General features: G+C 43.9%; 1 long non-coding RNA gene across 1 annotated transcript; it reads left to right on the top strand.

Moving 5' to 3' along the window:
* Nucleotides 1–4,074: 4,074 nt before the first annotated feature.
* On the top strand, nucleotides 4,075–11,718 carry LOC107311431. The gene is made up of 2 exons (XR_001554064.2): nucleotides 4,075–4,376; nucleotides 11,497–11,718. It is a non-coding gene; the product is annotated as an uncharacterized LOC107311431 (long non-coding RNA).
* The last annotated feature ends 7,670 nt before the right edge of the window (nucleotides 11,719–19,388 follow it).

Raw genomic sequence — 19,388 nt, 5'->3', positions numbered from 1 at the left:
GTATAATAAAAGACCAATGAAGTTTATGTTGTTAGCTTATTCAAGAGCAGATAAAAGGTGACTCACAAACACCATTATGAAAGGGGTTTCTAATCTAGTGATGTAAGGATCTAATAAGATCCTGTGGCTGAAAGCTGAAGCAGGACAAATTCAGATTAGAAACAAGATAAAAATGTTGGCAACGAGGCTAATTATACAAACAGCTTAAAGGGATGTACCAGATTCCATAGCACATGATGCTTTCAAATCATAATTAGCTGTCTTCTTAAAAGATGTGCTGTTGCTCAAGCAGAAAGGATGGTCTCCATGCAGAAATAATCGGAAGAGAGTTTTTAGCCTGTATTAAGCTAGAGGTCAACCTAGATGATCTTAATTACCCCCTTGGCCTTTTGATACATGAATCTAGAAAAGTGAGGATAATGGCATGTATTTTACTACCTTGTGTTTTGAATGAGAAAAATGGGGAGAATTGCTCATAGTGAATAATTGATTCTATAAATGTAGGGCATTTTTTGTGTTCATAAAATATCTTGGAACAGACCATTAACTCCTCCAATCTATTATTCACATTTGATGGACAGCCATCTCGCCCAATACTGGACTCAAAATGTGTGAGTGACGCTTCCTAGCTGGCTAGAGGACAGATAATGTGTCAGCTCCCCTCGGTGACTGATTAGCATGAAGGCAATCCAGACAGGCATACTTAAATGTTTCACATTCAACTGAAGTGAACGTGTGTACGAACATGATTTTGAAATCCACATTCCTTTAATCAAGCTCCACCATGTAATGGCTACTAAGGAGTCGGCAGAAAAACTGTGCAAGCCTCACCAAAGCAGATGCATTTATATTAAATGGTAAAGTCAAATCAAGCCACAGTGACAGCATCACTTTGCTCATCAGTTATGCTGGTCTAGGTCTAAGGATGCATTTTGTTTTGAAGATGAACAAATTCGAAGAATCAACATAGTATCATTTGAGTCGGAAGGGACTTTTAAAGGTCACCTAGTCCAACTCTCCTGCAATGAACTGGGACATCTACAGATAGGTTAGGTTGCTCAGAGACCTCTCCAGCCTGACTTTGAGTGTCTTCAAAGATGGGGCATCCACCTTCTCTCTGGATAACCTATTCCAGAGTCTCACCACCTTATTGTAAAAAACTTCATTATTATATCCAAATTAAATATCCTCTCTTTTAGTTTGAAGCCTTTCCACTTGTCCTATCAAAACAGACCCTGATATAAGGTCTGTCCCGTGCTTGTAGAAGCCTTTCTTATTTTTCTTTGCACCTCTCGCTAAATCCCATTTCAGTTGAGCCTTGATCTTCTTGACACCATCTCCACACAGACAAGCAACATCACTGTATTCCTCCCAATGTACCTGTCCCAGCTTCCACTGCTGTTTACTTACACGGCTACTAAAATAGCAGGGCCCTTCTAGGGACTAATGCAATCAAAACAGCACATACTCAAGATATAAAAATAAGACTGCTCTCACTGTGAGTTGATACTCATGTGAGGAAGTGCGGCATACCAGGAGACAAAATAAGAGCACAGGCAGCTCACACAGGCTGAAGTTAAATATTACAAAAACAAGGCTGTAGTACCAAGATAGGACAACTACAAAGAGTAACGTGTTAAATAAAATAACCTCTTTCAAAGCAGATACTCTTTTGATAATGAAACTCATTTAAATGATTTTAGGATCAAGGGAACACATCCCTGGTGGTGATGAGATATATCTGAAAGTGGCTGACTGTAGAAAGACAGTGATTCCACCAGGCTTGCACTGATGGTTGAGGGAAGGGACTGTGCTGGTGCATCCTCATCTGAAGGACTGTGTGAAGCACTGGGTACCACAATGTAAGAAGGACACAAAGCTATTAGAGAGTGTCCAAACAAGAGCTACAAAGATGGTGAAGGCTCTGCAGGAGTGCTCCCTCATGGACAATACCCCAGGGATGCTGCTAGCTCAAAGCTCAGCCCACCAAGTACTGTGTTGCCATCACTAAGATTGTCCTCCAAATGCATCTTCAGGACATCCAATCCACTGCCAAGTAGCGTGGCCAGGATGAGCACAGGCACGACTGAGCTGCTTGGCTCAGCTGCCAACAGCAGTGGGACTGAAGGAGCCTGGCTTTCATTTGACCAGGATATACCCAGAACCCTATCATGCTTTGACAGCCCGCACTGAAGCCTGTGCTTCTGCAGCACCTGCAGTTCACGCTGGCTTGCAAGCAGCCTGGATATTGCAGCATGTAGGGAAACGCTGCCCCACATTGGAGATGAAGGACTGCAGGTGTTTGCAGAACAGGCTGGGCCAATAAACAGCTATTCAACTTGCAGTGAGCCTGCAAAATGAGCACAGTTTATATTACAGAGATGCCAGGGAGCAGAGGAAGGATGCGGTAGGTGGGAGGGAGTATCTGCATGTGTCAGGGGCCACTTCATTTTTCACCTTTGGATGGCTTTCCCATTACACCTCCAGCCTGGCATGGAAATGATGCTTGTTCTCTGCCCGTAGCTGAATGCCAAATTGGAGGAAATATATGGCTGCCCTACTTCTGTGCGCTTTCTGCTGGGAGATACTAACACTGCTTACAAAACTTCTTGGCACTGCTGGCACCTGGAGGGAACAGTATCTCCCAGCGCTCAGCATAAAGCTGATGTTTGAGGTCAGACTAATCTCTGCACCACCAACATCAAGAGCCGCAAGAGCACCTGTGCTCCCAGAGTCATCCTGTGGCACAGAAACAAGAAATAATGCCATGATTGCCCTCTCCTCTCTGAACTTCTTAGTCATCAGGCCCAGAAATGCATCTGCTGTCCTGCCTGGTGCACAGACTAACCCAGAGATCATGGGTAGGTCACACATCATTGCTGTTCTGTGGTGCTTGGAAGATTTCAGATTTCAGGTGCCTGATCCATTGCTGCAGGAGTTATTTCTGCCTTTGTACAAGGAGGCTGCTTTTGCACCTGCAGAAAGCCACTGATGCCAGCAAAGTACCTTCTGTCACCCCTGGTGACAGCATGACCCCAGAGAAAGGTTTGGTCTATGATTCTTCCCCACCAAGGAGAGCACATGCTGGCATGCAAGCAGCCTGCCTACAGCTGTGTATGCATGCACTGATGGGTAGTAAAGCCTGTGCTGTCAGGCCATATGCTGCTTTATTGCAATATGACCAGCCAGCAAAAAAATAACAAAAACAGTGTTTTCAGCCAGAAAAGCTGATGTTCATTTCCCTTTTGGGCTTGCTGTTTAAGTTAGATGGAAGCAGAATTAACCCCAGGTCTGGATGCTCAGCCACTTAATACCATTTCCATGCCAGGAATAACAGTCTCAGTTCAAAGTGCTCATTAAAGTTGCCCGTTCTGCCCTTGCTGGTGGAGGAGCAGGGCTGGATGCCTACATCAGGTTTCAGTCCCATCATGACCAGTGCTGATGTGTAATCAGAGCCCTGAGGAAGCAGACCCAGATGTGATCCCCAGATGTGATCTAATTCCCCTCAAGTGCAGACATGGGGGAGTTCATCTGATGGAGAAAGAGGACTGGGTGTCTTCAGCCTAAGAATTAGACAAAGGTGCTTACAGCAGATGGGGATTTAGGGTCTTTACTAGCTTAGGTTTATTACAGCAACTCCTACCTATTCTCCCTTTGCATTCATCAGATTAATGCAGGCTGTCTAATAGGCCGGTGCTTTGCAAATCACAGCTTTATCACCCAATTCTTGTCTCACCAGCACTGATGTGACACTGCTTGTATTCCTCATTTGGAGCACTGCAGGACCACGTCTGCCATTCACAAGGCAAGGGAGGTTTCACACAAAAATGTTCCCTTATTACTCACTGCATGGTCAGAGCCGGAGTCTGGCTTTGGGAAGAAGTCTGGTCATAGAAAATGTGAGCAAAAGAGTCCCACGTCAGCTCCCATTTTCCCCAGGGCATATTGGGCATAAGTCCCCATTGGTAGCTCCACACTGCGTCTGCATGACCAGAGCTGGATCCAGACTCACTCTCCTGCCCTGCTCTGCAGGGCAGAGCGCAGCGCTGTTTGTTTGCCCTTTGCAGAAGGCGTGCTCTGGAAAAAGGCAGCCTCTCCCTTCCCCCATGCTGACTCAGACCTTCAAAGCCAACCCAGGGCTTTTTCTATCACTAGGCTGTGGAGAGCTGACAGCCTGAAAACTCGAGGAAGCTGTTTGCTTCATTTCAGCAGTTTTGAAGTCTTGTTTCAGTCCAGTGGGTTGACAGAGATGCTCGGGTATTGCTTTCTTGGGATCCATTTATCTAAAGAAGCAATCAAGCTATTCCCACTGGCTGCAGTGTGAAGGCCAAGGAGACTGAAGAGACATACACGGGACTTGCTCTTTGATTAGTCTGGTTTGTACATCAAGATTTTATTAGCTTTTACTGCCCTACTGACTGCCGCTTGCAATTGCTTCATGCTAGCGCCATCGCTAATAGTTCCTCTGCTCTCTCTGCTTGCTTTCCCACTGAGTTTGTATGAACCTCTTTATTGTCAGCTCTGGCGAGATGATCAAATTTGGCATCTGTTGCCGGGCATTTCAGGTTTATTAAATCTGTTACAAAATCTTTAACTCCCAGAAATGTGCACAGGACTGGGTAATCGCAGCGTAAGCACACAGCTTACACTGGGTCAGCACTCTGCACCTGTTCAGTGGTCACAGATGGGCCTTCTAGGCAAGCAGGTTCACCTCTGAGATTTGTTGTGCCTTACCTAATGCTTGTGCTTCCTTTGGAGGGTTGTGGATGCCCCATCCTTGAAGGTGTACAAGCCCAGTTTGGATGGGGCCCTGGGCAGCCTGATCTGATGGGTGACAGCCCTGTCCATGGCAGGGGGATGGAACAAGGTGATCTTTGAGGTCTCTTCTAACCTTCCAGCCTTTCTATGGTTCTATCATTGTATGATTTCTAATGTGGGAAATAAATACTTTTTCCTTCTCCTTTCCCGCTCCAGCAACTAAAGCATGGAAGAGCTGGGAAGATTTTCTTCCCAGAAAATTCTCAGCATTCCTGGAAATTTGGCACCGAGCTAAAAAGCTGGGTGGAACCTTTCACACTGGGAAAAACGTGTGCTCTAAACAAGTCCAGAGGATGTGGAAATGAGAGACAATTTGGGAAAGCACTTTAAACTTCACACGGACTGGTCACTGTTGGCAGTTGGTATAATAACCCTGGGAAAGAAGTGATTATGCTTGATGACAGCAGCAATAATTAAATGCCAGAGTTGGTCATTACAAGAGTTAACCACCGATTAATTAGTCTGTTTGTATTAAAAAAAAACAGGGCTGGCCTCACTAACTAATAAATTGCCTGTGTACAGCTGCTACCAAAGAGATCACTTGTTAGATAATTGCTTAAGTCATTTTTAAATTGTTTTAATTAAGTTCCAGTAATTGGACTCCCCCCAGTTCACTTTCTCTCTCACTCTCTTTCTCTCTCTTTTTTTGTATGGTGGAGGAGGCAGAAACATCATATATGTGCGTCATAGGAGACAACAGAAGTATGACTAGAAATGTATCGGAAAATAAAAACCCATCATGAATCCCACATCCTCCCAGAGGCTTGTAGGAATCTGGAGAAGATTAGATCTTAATGTTATTTTATCTACTTTGCCTTGCAGAGCCTGAGCTTCTACCTCATTCGGTGCATTCATAATAATGACAGAGATTCTCAAGTCAGTGAATCCATGTGTACTCACTCAGTCTATTAGGTGCGCCATTAGACAGCCAGGGTATGCTGTGGGAGCAGTTTATGGCTTGGTGGTAAAGCCTTGCTCACAGCTTCATTGTGCCAAATCCTCTGCAGACCTGCTGTTTGCCTTTCACTGCCTGGTCTTCAGGAGTGCTCACACTGTCCATAAGCCTGCTGGGAAGCAAGAGGAGAAAGGGAATCTGTGCTGATGGGGTCAGAACAGCCTCCTGATATTGCCCATGTATTAGGTGACACAAACCCTGGCATGAGCTTGAGGCAAGTTCTTTTGTTCCTGGAAATTCAGTCGCAGTGGGCTTGCTGGAAAAATCCTTTTTAATATGCTGTTGTTCTCCTCATTACCAGTCATTACCGTAGAGCCTTCTCTTAAGGAAAACCCTTGGGCATCATCATGCATTGACTCCCCGCTGCATAAGGCCACTTTGTTAATTACGTCATCGACCCTTACTTCCAATACGACATTTTCTACCACAGTATTGCAGTGACAGGGAGCTTAGCTCTGGGACACAGTCACCCAGGCATAACACTAATTCTGCTGAAATACAGCTGTTTGACAGCTTGCTGCCTAAGGTTCAACCTTGAATGTATTTCCTCATATCAGGGTTAAAACATAAGGCGCTGGATTTAGAAAAGCAGTAGAATAACAGAATCAGAAAAGCAGGAATGATCACGTTCTGTTATCAGTAAGAGTTACCTACCTGCCTTAAAATGCAAACAAATACATGCACCTCCCATGCCCAGTGCACAAACATAAAGGTACACTGAAAGTGTGCTTTGATAAAGAACATTCAACTTGTATTTGCAATCTGCCTATGTGGCTCTGCAAATATTAGTACTTAGAGGTGCTTTTCTTTCATCTTAACAAAATGTGATGGCTTTTTAATTGAGAAACAGCCTCCACTGGGGAATAGCATATCCACAGCTTTAACCACCAGAGGTGTCAAAATATGCAGTGCAATTGGCAGCAGCATGAGAAAGGCAACGAGAAACCGTCCTGCTAACCCCTGCCTCTTCCAGCACCGAGGTGTTCCCCTCCTTCTCACTTGCTGGCTGAAGTGTGCTTTAAGCAGAACAGCCATGAATGTATAAGAAAAAACATGGTTGAGTTTGGAGGGTGGAAGGGGAAGGATGGGATACCTGATGTACCTGCTGTAGGGAGCCAGCTTTGGCAGGGGATTGGGTTTGATGATCTCTAGAGGTCCCTTCCAACCCCTAAAATACTATGATTCTGTGATTCTGTGCAACTGTAATCCCTAGGAGTGAGATGGGAGGAACCGAGTGAGATGTGGTTGTGCCTGTAAACCTACTGCAGTGTGGCAAACAACTTATTGGGTTGGAAAGCACTGTCTCCTCATTCAAAGACAACATTGTGCAGCCACCAAGCACTCCCAGAATGCCCTCCCAGAGCCCCTGTTCACCAGCACTTGTCATCCTTTTGACTCCCTCCTTTATCCTGCCCTTCTGTTCTCAGCACTGTGACTAATTTGTGCCTCGCTTCTTCTTTTCCACGCTGCCTTAGGAATGCCCTTTCTTAGCATTCCTGTTTCCCAACCCTCTCTCTAACACCACTGCCTCCAGCAGCCCTGCAGACACAAGACCTCACAAAGACAAACCCATGAAGACTTGGGAAGCACATGGACATTACCACAAAACGTTATGCAGCAAAATTAATCTGGAAATTGCAGCCCATTTCCTCCGCAGCACAGTTTTAATCACAGCTTGTAAATAAGGCATGAGATGCACACTGAATAATGAGGAGAAATGACGGAAAGTGTGAAATACCTGACTGTGAGATCACCATTTATTTTGGACGATGAACGTAGGAAAGGTTCCCAAGGAAATGCTATTATACAAGAACATAGGTTCAAGATGAAAGATGGTATCATAATGCATATGGAAATGGAAGTCACGTGGACCTTGCCAGACAATCCTATGCCTAACTTATAGTCTAAAAGCTTAATTTTGCAATTTTAAAAGCTCCTTAAACTCAAGGGATCAGGGCTTTATTTTGTTAATCACTTCTACGGAAATGCTCCCAGTGTGGAAAAGGAATTCAGCGACCAATAAAATAACATTTCATGTTTTTGTCATTTTATCGAGCTTGAATCTTCTGCACCAAACTATGGGGTTTCAGCCGTTTCTTTATTGAAAAGGGCTTTGCTGAGCAAGAAGGAAACAAATCCCATAAAAAAAGACCATAGTCACATAAAAATGGTTCTGTTTTCTGGTGTATTCAGCACTTTTCCTGAGTAAAGTTCACAGAACACTCACATGAATAAAGCTCTTTTTTTTTTTTTTCTTTAGTTGATAAATTGTTACAAACAATGATTAAATAAGAAAGCAGGAAGCAATCCTTTGTTTTTTTGTGGGGTTTTTTTTTTTTTTTTTTTTTTTTTTTTTTTTTTTTCTTTTTTGTTAATTTTTTTTTCTGCATTTAATTAGATTGAGCCTGGAGAGAGGGAGAAACCAAATAAATCTTTAAGTGAGCACAGGGAGGGATGGATGGGTGAAAACACTTAAGTGAAAGTAAGAAACAGGTAGGGCTTTCACTGAGATTTCCTGAGATAGGTCATTTTTAATCCTGGCTTATTTTCCTGGACTCAAACTAAAGGCAGAAAGGGCCTGATTTCTAATACAGGTCATAGGATTTCATCCAACTCATCCTGTGGGCAGTGAATGCACCATGGTCAAGCTTTGCTCCGGCCGTTGGAGCTGGGGGGAGTAGAAAGGGTCCTGGGGAGGGTGGCAGGGTGTCTGAGCCTTCCCACCAGCTTGGATCCCTTTCACATCATTACCAGAGGTTTTTTCTTTGACCTATTACTTCACAGTGAATTTAGGAAGGGCAGGTTCCTTTTTGTTCCTGAAGGCTCTAGGACCTGTGGAAGGCTGAAACTTAGTCCCTTAGTGCTTTCTTGGTGCTGGACCCATTCTCACTGCAGACAAACCAGCTATGGGCATCTTTGCATGCACTTGAGACACAGTCAGCAAAGTTAACTCAAGTACAGAAGTGGCAGTGTTACAGGATGCAGTACTACAGCTTCAGGCGCTTTGTCCACACTGCATCCTGGGTACTAAGCTGCCGTGATTTTATTGCTAGCGGTATACAAATTAGCCACATTAAGACTAGCTCCACTCCTCCTGTGACTGCTGCAATCACCATTCATTAGCTCTAGTAGCTTTATTACAATCCCTTTTGCTCCTTTAGTCTAGCAAGGAAAAGGAACAACCACCAGCTCTGAGCAGCCTTTCTCTGTGCCGCCTCACAGCCTGACCTCCTGCAGCAGGCACACAGAGAGGAACAGCCCGTGGTGTAGCCTGTGGGCTGGATGTTACGTCATTCACCTCCCGTGTTTCTGTTTGCTGATTCAATTTCAGAGCAGTTGACTCCTGTGGGAAGTTAACCACAGAGTCAACACGGGAGCTGAAAGAAACGTTCCTGCCAGTGTGCCTCTTTGCAGGGCTGAGAAACGTGATAAAGGCTCTTTAGCAATAGCAAGAATTGCCCTGGTGGTGGCAAACCTTGCCAGCTGGCCATTTGCTTTGGCTCAGAGTGTGACAGTGCCAGTTGCTTAAACGCTCTATGCCTCCTACCTGGGAACAAGCCCTTGCAGATGGGTGTCCTCTCTGTGATGATCAGAAGCTGCTTGCATGCAGGTCCTGTTGGTAGTGGGAGAGAAACTGGGAACTCAGCTGGAATGAAAGCTGCTCTCATTAGAGAGGGTGGCTGCTCCAGAGCAGGATGGAAACATGCCGGCTGCATGCTGCGATCTGACACAGCTAGTGCAGCAGCTGCCTGTGCTGGGTGTGACCTGGGGTGCAGGAGGAAAGCAGGATGTGGGCTTGTTCATCCAACGCATCTCCAAAGGACTATAAAAATAGTCTGGGAGCTGCTTTATTTACAAATGAGATATTATTTTTAGCACTTGGGAGAAAGGAAGTGCAGAAGGCTGTGGCACTGCACTTCACACTTGCTCATTTACCCAGGCTTCCCCCGGGGAGCCCCGCAGCCAACACAGGCGAGCAGAGTAGGTTTGCAGCAGGAGAGCCAGTTTACATGATTCACTGATGGAAATAAGGCCTTTTGCGACTCTCCGTGCAGTGTGAAACATGTTGTTCTTCAGTACGGGGCGAGCCATCTGAGGCAAATGCTACCTATTCAATAAGGAGATGAAGAGGACCAGATGGAAAGATGAATTTGCTTTTCTAGGATCCAAGAGAGTGGGCTGATGCTGTGGCAAGCAGAGATGAAAGCTGAGTTACAGAGTGAGGATCTAGCTTCAGAACTGAAATTTCTCAGGTGGAGAGGGAGAGAAACGCTGGCCCAAATGTTCACAGAGAAACTGTAGGATGAAGACAACTGAAGGTGCTTTTAGTGTAGCTCTGACCTTCAGCACAGCAACACCTGCTGTCCATCTGCGTGTTTCTTAAGCCAAGATGTTCATGCCTTAAATAATCAAGGACAAGAGCATCCCACTTCATGGGATGTGTATTCACATACTGACCATGGCCGTCCAGCTGACAGAATGACATCTCCCTGCCAGCACCTGGGTCCATCATCTCTGACTATCTCTGTCCCTCAGGTGAGGGCAGTCCTAGCTTTCTATTTGCATGTAATTCCCCTTTCAACCTCCCATACATCAGAACTCCCAGCTCTGTCTGAAATCCTTGTCCTTCCCCACTACTGCCTGATCTCTGCTTTGGTACTGTCCCAACGCGACCACATCCTCCAATTCTTTGCCCACCAGCTCCTGTGTTTCCACACTGTCTCCACAGGGCAATTCCTATCCCACCTCCCCGGCAGGCAATGTGCCTGTGCTACCCACCACTCAGCACTGACACAGGTTGCCCTACTCCTCTCCATCCTCAGAGAGCTGCACTCCAGAGGCAGCTGGATGTCTTTTTATAGATGGAACTTAATGCCACTTGATGGACCACAGCACTATTTTTATGCCAAGTTAGCACAGGATCAGTATGCCGAGCATGTGAGCATTTCACCCAAGCTAGTTTCTGAAATATAAATACCATTCAACCAAAGTTATTTAGAACTTCAGTTGGATCGACCTGATCTGAGCCAATTATTTTCCCCGACAGAATTAATTAGAATGCATATAAAGTGAGTGAGATGTGAAAGGCAGAATTACTTATTCCATTAACAGCTGGTTTGGGGGGAAAAAGAGACTGTCCTTGATTTGGCTTTGCTGCAGCCTTGTCATGAAGAAGGCACTCAGGGTTTTCACATGGGAAGCTGTTCTGCTGGCAGCCATAGTTCAGTTGATGTTGGTTTGCATCAACAAGCTCCCTGCGCTCCTCCATTTGCGATGATAAGGGCTGGCTGTTTAAACACCATCACAGAATCCAGACTCCCTCCATGCTCAGAACAACTGTTGCTTGGAGCTCTTCTGCAGAGCTAATTTATTGCCAATGAAAGTGAGATGTAAATAGCTTGCAGCAGGTACGCAAGCAGGCATTTCTTCACTGTGCAGTGCCTGGAAAAGAGCCAGCTGGTGCACATACACAGGACTGGGGGAGTGGCCTTTCAGGCACAGGGAAAAGCAGGACTGGCTTTGAAAGCAATAACTGCCATATGGGAATAACTGCAGCCAAAGTGGGGATAAACTGAGAAGCTGGAAACTCATGCTTAAGTTTCCTTGGGACTCCTCTCTTCTCCAGAGTAACTCTGCACACCCCATCCTATATGAATAATTAATTCTAGGGCAATATACATGCCAGTACATTAAGATAAAATCTATTTTCTTTTCAAACACAGATCATGAGAAACAAGTGTGATGAAGAACACGAGGCTGAGGCCAGCTTCCATCCTGCGCCTGGTGAGAGAGGTTCACATTGCCCCACTGAGCCTTCCTGTGCCCTGCCCTGGATGTTCCAGCTCTGCTTGTACCCAGGTTTGCAGGAACTAATGAACCATCCTCTGTCTCAAGAGCAAACAGTTTACATCTCACAGTCAATAAACACAAGCCCTTTGCATTCACCACCTTCTTGCTGACAAAATCCACCCTGTGTCTGTCTCTAGCATTTATTGAGGCCATGACCAAGTTCCACCAAGTTCCAATGTGTATGTGCACTCTTCCACATGTTTCCAGTGACAGTACCTATTGATGCTGCCCTGGCCTCCAGCATCTCTCTCAGTTTCATAGCATACTCTGAAGCTGAACCTCACCTCCTGCCAGCTTCCATGATGTCTGCCACAAATCAGACCTGGAGCTCAGGAAGGCATATATTCATTCCCAGGCCAGTGCTTATCTCCTGAAGGGGGAAAGGGCTCATCTTGTTCCTGCAAACAGCTTTTCCTCATATTCAGTTTTATCCCAGCTTGACTCTTCTTCTCTCTTCTCTTTTGGTATGACTCCTCGCTGCAGGTTAATACAGACAAATCATTGACCTACAGAGCACCGTACTGCTGTAACCTCCCATGACTCATAGAAGTGAGAACTATTATTTCCTATTTTGTGGAGTTATTTTAATCGTTATTGCATTGCTTCCTGACACACATTAATGCTTTGCAATTAGGTGTACTTTGGGGAAGAGGAATGGACCATACAGTCAGTATCTTCCCAGTTCCATAGATCAGAGATATCCTGAGAGGTGCTTGGCCATTGCCTATGCCCTCTCATCTGCTCTGAAAAGCTTTTAGTGAAGGCAATGCTGTAATCTCCTCCCTTGTTCCTTCCAGGACACGTGGCTCTCCTACAATCTTTGGTTACACCTACTCTAAGGGTATGTTGCTATACATTAAACCAATTATTTCTCATCCCACCTGTAGGAGGCAAGGAGGAAAGAAAAAGTGATTCCCCTCAGTCAACCATTTTCTAGACAAAACAAAAATCCCTGTCATCTCATGTTTCCTGAAAGTTTTCTTTTCCTATTGCTTTGCCCTGATTGCCTCTGGTACGATATCCAAATCCAGACACGTTGTACCGGGTGGGATGTCAGCAGTTCTCATACACTCTGCCCGCTAACACCTCCTACCCAAAGATCCACCTTCATCAGAACAGCAGCATATTACTGGCTCACTCAGACTGTAGCACACCAAACTGCCTGCTCCCCTTCTCGTGCGCTGCTGTCTCAGCAGCTTTTGTGCAAGCAGTATGTACGCATTTGATTTCTATGTGTAATACCTTCAACTTGTCCCAGAACGATTCCATCTCGCTGAGCCCAGATCAATTCTCCATCTCATCAAGATCACTCTTTTTCTGATTATGTCCTCCAAACTCATTATAGCTCCTTCCCAGCTTGGTGTCTGCTGCTTATGAAGTCTTTTCCATCATCCACCCAGATAATGAAGACAGTGAACAGAAATAGTCCCAAGGAAAAAATTCCCCTGTAGAATCCGACATGAAATGCCTTCTCAATTTGACACAAGCACTCTGCGAGCCAGTTAGTGCATTTTTTCAATAACTTGAATGCTACTTCAGGGTGATTTTTTTTTTTTCTAATGAAGATTCAACTAAAAAAGCATTGAATACTTCAAACATCTCTTTGTCACACTTTATTTGTTCTCTGTGTCAATTAAGTGATGGAGTTTCATCTCTCTTTGCTTTACTGCTGCTCCTTAAGCATTCAGAAATATTGTTTACGCTGCCTTGTTGCTTGGGTTTTGCTATTTGCAAAACTCCTTTTTTTTTGATTTCAAGTAATGAAGTGCTCCTGATGCGGCTATACAGGTTTAACTGCAAACTCTACTGCTCCTTTGCAGCAAGACAAGTGGCCAATTTGCTGGTAATACAGCCATCAGCTCTCTGCACTTCTTCACTCAGAATTTCTCCCCCAGAGATGCTGCCTAACTGCCTTCTGAAATTGCTGAAATCTGCTTTTTTGAAGTCCAGGTTTTCATTCTGCCACCCTTAGACCCTGAAATAGCCAGTGATTTGTTCCCCGGCCGCAGCTTCAGCAGAAGAAGAGGCAGACACAGAGAATGTCCAATTCTCATTTCATAAATTGGCCCCCTCCGGGACTGTGATAGATGGGCAGGGTAATCTGAAAACTGCTGCCGTCTTTACTGTACTTGATCTGTAGACAAAGTACGTTGACTTTAAGAGCAGTAAATCTAGAGGCCTTCGTAAGCACAGCACAGAAAAAAGAAATCCTATCAATTAAGAAAGGAGCAAAAGGAAAGATAGAAGACCTCAACTGACATATGAGACAGTTGTGTTTTAATTTGTTCTTCGAGAGATGGACAGGACAAGTAGCAAATTAGGGATACTGGCTGATTTGGCCAATTGCCAGAATAGACCAAACCTAATTTGTTACACTCAAACCAGCTACCAAGGGGCAGAAAGTCGGAATTAATCTAATGAGATCAGAAATAGTCCAGAAACTTTATTATTAAATGCAAAACGTTTGCTCTAGCACAGCACTAAAATCAAAAATGAAAGCCAGGAAGAAAGTCAGGAAACTCTCTGACAAAGTCCCTCTGCCAAACTTGTCATTCGAGAGCTCTGAGAGGAAAAGGCACGTAGCTTTTGGTGCCTAATGACGCACCACAGTCATGGGGACAGAGAACCAAGCTATTTGTCTGGGGCTTCAGGAGGAAATATGGTTATTTCTCTTTTTCTTAACAGATAGGAGTTAACTACTACAGAAAAAAAAGAAAGATTTAGAAATATTTCAGAACCTAATTATAGTGGTTTATCAACTTATAGATGGAAAATTGCATCTGTGACTTTCTCAGGAACACTGGCAAGGAGCCACATCACAAAAATACTTCTTTGCACATACATCAAGAAAAGATCAAATGCATTTATGATACATATATTAATTATTCCTAGATATCTCCACCACTGCTCGAGTGAGGATCACAAGCCTGGCCCTGAAAGCTGTTGATAACTAATAACTTTCACAAACTTCAGGAAGAAGCATAGGTGGTCAGAGACTTAGCTACATTGCCTGGGAAGCCTGGCAATTGTGTGGGTACCTGGATATGGGGTCAAATATCAGCAGGGCCAAGTTTTGACCTGACCAGGTTCTGAAGCGGCTGATCAGAAAATGGCTGTCCCACTCCAGTGAGGATTTCAGTAAGTGCCAGTGTGGCCTCCTTCAGATTTGGGTGTCTTTCCCACCCAAATCTTTCCAAGATCTCATTAAAACTGGGAAGGTGCCCCATGTCATTTACTCGCAGATCCTGGGCCTGTGCACTGAGACCTGACCAAGCACGTTCATAGGAAACTGCTGCTTCACTGGCAGCAGAGCACCTTTAGCAAAGACATCAGCTGACCTACAAAAGGTTTATCTGTGTTTGGGTTGTGTTTTTTTTTTTCCTGAGCAGTTCTGCTAATTTGGAGTAAGGAGAAACCTGGCTTTCTGAAGTAATTGCTTTTCTGTTCTCTCTCCATATCTCTTTTTCAGAGGCCAGGTTTACAAGACACTTTGTCTATTTCCCATTTTCATGCCAAATTGCTTCTTCTGGTCCATTCATCGCCCCAGGCTGAGAGAAGTACGTGGTGGGCAGAGAGCAGAAAAGCCCATCTGGCTGATGTTTTCTGACAGCCCTGTATAGCAGGGGGCTGGGGTTTAACGTATTTGCTCTAAAAGGAAAATAAAGCCCAGCTGGCCTGGGCCTGTCCTGCAACTGAAAGCTCTACCTGGGGAGCCTGACTGCCCAAAATAATCATTGAATCGTTAAGGTTAGAAAAAATCATTGAAGTCACCTAGTCCAATGTCAAACCTCTCCCATCATACCCACTAACCTATGTCCCTAAGTGTCATATTAATCCTCTTCTTGAAAACATTCAGAAAGGGACAGAGCACATCTGTACCCTACAATCCTTCAACCCCAGGTGCAGGTTTTTAATTAGAGGAGTGCCAAACGGGAGAAGGGCCATGGTCAGGAGCTGTAAAGGCTGGCACCAAACCCAACCCATTTCTTTGGGCTCTGGTTAGGCAGCAGTAAGCTGCTCCTTGAGCCCATCTCCTCTGGCCAGCCCAGGCAGAGTCTGCAAGTGGGAACAAGGACTAGCTATGCAAGCCTGTTTTTAGCATGTCTTTGGCTCTGCTCACTGCTGAAGTGTGCTCAGTAACCAGTCCTGTTAAACTGAGTGCCAGCCACTGTTTGATTTTTGATATACGTAAGGTCATGTGTGCAGTGAGTTTACACAGCAAGTTGCAGTTTTATATTTCAAAGACATTTGCGGTGGATTAGTTTGAGGGTCTGGACCAACAGAAGAACTGCCAAATGATAAGATCAGAAGTGCATTTAGAATCATTTGTGTGCACTGAGTGAACTGAGTAAGAGGTATTTAGCTCAGTTTCCTCCACAGGTCAGGTACCTTTCTTTTGCTATAGAGTAAGGTTGTGAACATGGATTAGGACCATGGATTAGTACTTGACTGGCTTTAAGCTCACTCTCTGGATTGTTCACATTAGGCTGCTCATTTGCCCTTATCCTCTGGAGTACTTGAGTTTGATGCTAGCTTCTCTAGTAGAGTAATTTGCACTTTGATGTATGTTTCCAGGAGAGAACGATAGCATTTTACATGTGTAAATGAGTACAAAGTATACTGGGTAAGAGAGAATTAGATCTTTATCCTTTGAAACAATATCAAAAAACAGGCAATTTAGGACTGGGCACAAAGGATATTTCCTCATTTTCAATCTAAAATAGTTGAGAGAATTGTATTAAAAACCATAATTATGGGAGAAAAAGCTTTAGCTAAAGTTGTGTTACTAAGTATTCAAAATCACTTTCTGCACAAAATCTTATCCCTTCAAAAAATTAAGATAATGTATTCATGTGAGTACTCAAAAGGTTTCAATTTCAATTTATTGTCAAGGTTGAGAGGTTCTGAATTCGGCTCCTGAGGAAAAGGGCAACTTTGCTATTAAAAAGGTTGCACTTTATTGCTTGAAAGTGATTTCCAAACACTGACTAATTCAGCCACAGAATAACACCGTGGCACAGGACAGTTCTAATTCCCCTTGCAATTCCCATTTCATAGTTGGAATGCTGAGGTGCAAGTGTTGAATGTTTTCTTTGAAGCAACAGCCATTGAAAAAGTAGGATTTGGACAGGATTCTCATACTCTCAGGTATGAGCGTGCAATAAAGACTACATAAAAGACTCCACTATCTTCCATGTCATCAGTTCTTCAAAATATAACCTAAAAATCAGAGTTTTCAGAGATACAGTTAAAACAAAAGCTATTAGGCAATGCCATTCTCTAGCAACACTGTACTAGCTTCATGCAAAAGGTGATTCTGGTCATCTCATGACATAATAAACATAGTTGTCTATATCTAAGAACAATTTCCATATCTTCACTCCTGTACACATGCAACTACCCAAATTCCGCCTTCTGGTAGGGAAAGGGTGACTAACTGCCTCAGGGGGAGGAAGAATGTTTTCTTCGTGACTCATATGGGCCATTTGGACTCAACTAGTTTTATTTATTTTTTCACATTAAGAAAAAAAGAGTGTCACCCACGCAGAAGCTGTAGATGCCCAAAGAATCCATTTGAATGGCTTCAGTATCTATCACTTTACTTCTGCTTACGAAGAAGACTCTGTCTGTTGCTTGAGCAGAGGCTCCTGTGCAATGAGCTGCAACTCTTCCTGAGTCTAAGAGCCTGAAAGTGCCATCTGAATGAAGACCGTGGCCCCAAATGTAGTTCTACGAGGAGAAAAAGTTGTAAACAGCTGTCATGCAACTTGCAGGCTCAGTCCTTTGTGAGATGGGTAATGTGAAGGATGCAATGAAAATCAGCATTTGACCAGCTGAACTTTGAGGACAAAGTCAACCTACAGATAAAGATGTTATGATTTCTTTCAAAAAACAGACTTGCTATTTTATATCAAGACAGAAGTGGTGGCATATGTCTGAGTTCACTACATAAACTTGTGGTTGAGATGAGACATCAGTTATTACTATGTCAAGCAAAGAACAGGAAAGGCCAGAAAGACCTTGCACTGGTCTTTAACAACAAAGGACAGTTCCCCACAGAGCTGTCACTAGCGAATAGACTCTGAGGAAATGGGTTTTCTTCAGGAACAAGGAGGAGTTTTAAACAGAAAGATCTGCATCAAAGTATCTTTCTTGATGGCTTTGAAGCCCAAACGGTGAGCCAAAGGTATGTCCTACATAGTCTTATGGAAAATAAGGAAGTGGTTTTCTATCAGTTCCTGGAGTATAAGGTTGGAAGGGACTCTTTGAGACACTCTCCTCACACACTTTGGGCTGTTGATTCTGTCCTGTTCACCTCTGTTGAGCCTGACTGTGTAAATCTAACAGCATTATGTCCAGAAAAAGCTTCAGCTGATTTTTGACATTAATAACGTGTCTGGACTGTTCAGTCTTTCTCTCCTCTCTTTTAGAGGTAAAAGACTGGCAGAAACATTCAGGGCCTGAATCAGCAGAGACTCACCAGCTTCTGTGACAGAAGTCTGGTAGGAAAACGGCTATTATCATCCAGGATTAAAACACTCTGTATTATGTTTCCACAGGCATTATTGTTTAGTCACATACAATCTGATTATGAGTCACTGAAACTTACATTGTGCAAAAAAATGGTCATGTAGCTCATGTAGAAGTGAATGCAATTCCAGTAGCTTCACCCAAACGAAACTTACCCCAGACTGGGATTTGACTACGTGTGAAAAACTATCGAATGTCCTACAAGGAAAATGCTCAGCAGTATTAAATTGTTCAGTCAGATCTATGGTGAGCACTTGATCAAAGTTGTGCATTCTTTTAAAAAGTCCATTGAAAGAATGTTCCTTAGCAGACAGACAGTATATTAATGAAAGATGATAGTATATGCCTCAAATTATGCCAGAGGAGAAATCAATTACTGGGAAAATGGATGAAGCAAATGATCTCTACCTTCTGCAGTCTCTGTGCTATTTTTGCCCTTTGCAATCTGATTTCCATGAAACATTTCTGAAGAGTGCATGGTTTCTGAACATAAATTCCTTAGACTTGCTACTATGAATGCCATAATTGCAGACTAAAGAGACAGTGCCCTGTTCCAAAGGCCTTTGACTGGGAAAGACTATTTCAAAGGGAACCTGCATCTCATGCACTGCCCAAGTAGGAGTTAGACTGACAGAGGGAGGTGTAAACTCCTTGAAGGCGGATGATGGGGAGGGTATATATTATCTCCAGTGGTATAGGCTGAGTTCATGTTCAGAATCCAAATACAATTTCACTTTGATTTTAATGCCTCCTGTCAACTCATGTTGATGCAAGATTCTGGTGTAGCATCCTGAATTACACTTGCTTGTAACTGGTTTCACCCAGTGGATTTTACAATAATAATGAAGTAACTTGCAATGTGTTTTTATAAGTATGCGTTTGCTTTGAACACTGCTGCTTAAAGGATCCTTGCTTCTTCAGCTCCCCTTCAGTATTCTTTTTATTCCTTCTGAACAACTCTTCCTACATCCTCCCACCTAGCAGATATCAGAAAAACATTTGAGCTTTGCTCAACCAATCTTATTTTCAGAAGAAGAGATGTTTCTTATTGGCACACCAGGACAGGGTCAGCACCAACAAATCAACTGTGTCCACCACCACTATCCCCAGCAATGGCCTTCAGGTGAAATTTTGCCCTGGAGAAGTGAGATGCAGGCTCAGCATCTGCTCCAGTAACTTCCATGAGGATATCATCCCTGATAGGATCTGTATGGCTGCTGCTGTGAGATACATT

Source organism: Coturnix japonica, chromosome 3 (assembly GCF_001577835.2).
Source record: "Coturnix japonica isolate 7356 chromosome 3, Coturnix japonica 2.1, whole genome shotgun sequence".
In the NCBI taxonomy this organism is placed as follows: Eukaryota; Metazoa; Chordata; class Aves; order Galliformes; family Phasianidae; genus Coturnix; species Coturnix japonica.
This window is presented reverse-complemented; position numbering and strand designations above follow the sequence as displayed.